The 2500-nt window shown below is 48.0% G+C and overlaps 1 pseudogene; it reads left to right on the forward strand.

Annotated features, from left to right (window-relative positions):
* Positions 1 to 2500, forward strand: part of LOC143304769 (large subunit ribosomal RNA) — an 8470-nt pseudogene that overhangs the window by 4028 nt on the left and 1942 nt on the right.

Here is a 2500-nt window from a genome sequence, read left to right on the forward strand (position 1 = left end):
GGGACGCTTAGAGGGCTATCTACCCACGAGCGGCATGCGCACCCTGCCGTAAGAAATGTCAAAAGGAGGGGAACGGACCCCCCTGAGAAAAAATGGACGGCGGAGGAGTTGGCTCAGTTGAGGGAACTTTGGGAGATATATAAAGACCACAAATTCCCCAACAAAATGATCAGTGAGATCCTCACCAGCAAGACGATCGAACAAATCAGATACCAGCGTAAAAAGCTGAGGCTGATTGGTGAGGAAACAAGTTCCCAAGAGCCCACTCAGGTGACAGAGGGAGGGTGCGATCCCGTTGATCCAGGCAATGCGTGTTTCGAAGAACCTGGAGTCAGCGGTCTAGAATATGAACAGTGGAGACTCCAGCTAGAGTCCGCAATAATGACACAAGTCGAGGTGCCACCTGTTTTAAGGTGGGTCCACACTCGACTGATGACAATCTGGGTCTCTCTCAAGGGAAATAGGGAAGCCCTTGAGAGTGCTATAAATGAATTTTTAGAATTCACGCTCTATGGAGCCATAAAAGAAATTAATAGTAAAAAGAGGGCAAGTTCAGTTAAGAACAAGAGGATTGGTCACCAAGGAAAGAAAAAAGGTAATAGAAATGCTAGAAAAAGATACTCATACGCTCGTTGCCAGGAGTTGTTTACAGAAAATCCAAGGAGGTTGGCCGATGCCGTAATAAATGATGATCGGGCCTTCCTCCAACCGGCTAGGGATCTGCCTGATGCCGAGGAAGTGAGGAGGCTTTATGAGGATTTATGGGGCCAGACAGGACCTGTTGAAGCCCCCGTCCCAGGAAGTAGAGCCTCTGAGCTTTCCTTATGCGAGGTCTTCCCGCCAATTGCTGTTGAGGATGTGGCGGAGAAATTGAGCAGAATAAGAATGAAGGCTGCAGCAGGACCGGATGGCTTCCAGAAGGAACACCTTCTGATCCCTGGCCTGCCCACCATTTTAGCTGTATTGTACAATATCTTACTTTATTGCTCCTATTTTCCTCCTATATGGAAGGAAAATAGAACAACATTAATACCAAAACCAAATAAGTCGAGCAGCCTGGTCGAGAATTGGAGGCCTATAACTATAGGCCCCATTCTCGGCCGTATTTTCTCCTCCATAATTGACGGGAGGATAAGGAGGGGCATTGTGTTGAATCCAAGGCAGAAAGGATTCACCGCTGAAAGCGGTTGTAAAATAAACATCGACCTGTTGAGCGCTGCCTTGGATTATAGCAAGAAAAAGAAAGGCGGGGTATTCACTATTGTGGATATCTCCAAAGCCTTCGACACAGTGCCCCACTCGGCAATCGTCCCCTGCCTAAGGAGGAAGGGCGTGCCGATCCCCATTACTGACTTGATCAGGAACATGTATAACGAGGGCAAGACCACAATAAAATCTAAAAACAGCACCGGGGTCGAGATTAAGATCCTCAGGGGAGTTAAGCAGGGCGACCCTTTGTCACCGCTGCTATTCAACCTGTGCTTGGAGCCACTGCTGGATTTGATCGAGCAACAAACCAGCGGAATAAACGTGAATGAGACAAGAAAGATTCCTGTCCTGGCTTTTGCTGACGACGTAGTGTTGCTCGGCGCCGATATCGGGGAAGCGCAACGCCAAGTGGATGTGCTTGACGAGTATCTGAACGGCCTCGGTATGACCATCTCAAGGGATAAATGCCAGGCATTTCAAGTAGTCGCAGAAAGGCGTACTTGGTTCATCAAAGAACCAAAAATTAAACATGGGAACAACACCATCCCAACAGTCGATCCTGACGAAGCCTTCAGGTACTTAGGCGCCAAAATGGGGCCCTGGAAAGGCATACACTGTGGCATAATCGTTCCCGAGCTTCTGAGTGTGGTGAGGAGAGTTAGAAAGCTCTCACTCAAGCCATGCCAGAAGCTCGAATTGATCACAAAACATATCTTTCCCCGATATATTTATAACCTGCTCGTAAGCCCGCCGAGTGACAGCGTTTTAAGATTGCTGGACAGCGAAGTCAGGCAGGAAATAAAGGCTATATTCCATCTAACGCCTTCAACTGCCACTGGTTTTTTCTATGCCCCCAAATCCTGGGGCGGATTAGGGTTGCCGAGGTTCGAGCACATCGTCAAACTTGGCACCCTAAAAAGTGCAATTAAAATAAAGGACTCGATCGACCCGGCGGTCTCCAGCCTGGTTGATGAAAAGTACAATGAGAAATTGAAAAAGATGGCAAACTCACTGAGGATCAATTGGCCAGCCTCTGTGGAAGATATCGAAAGAGCCCGAAAAAGATTAAAAGCGGGGCATGTGAAGCAATGGGCAGAACTAAGAAGTCAGGGGCAGGGCGTACCTGACTTCTCGAGAAGCAAAGCTGGCAATGTGTGGCTTAAGGATTGCGAACTGCTCAAGCCATCAAGATTTATAGATGCGCTTAAACTCAGGACCAACACTGTTGGCACAAGAACAGTGCTGGCACGAGTCGACAAAAATTTGGACATCAATTGTAGAAAATGTCGAG

This window comes from Bombus vancouverensis, unplaced genomic scaffold (assembly GCF_051014615.1).
Source record: "Bombus vancouverensis nearcticus unplaced genomic scaffold, iyBomVanc1_principal scaffold0054, whole genome shotgun sequence".
Lineage (NCBI taxonomy): Eukaryota > Metazoa > Arthropoda > Insecta > Hymenoptera > Apidae > Bombus > Bombus vancouverensis.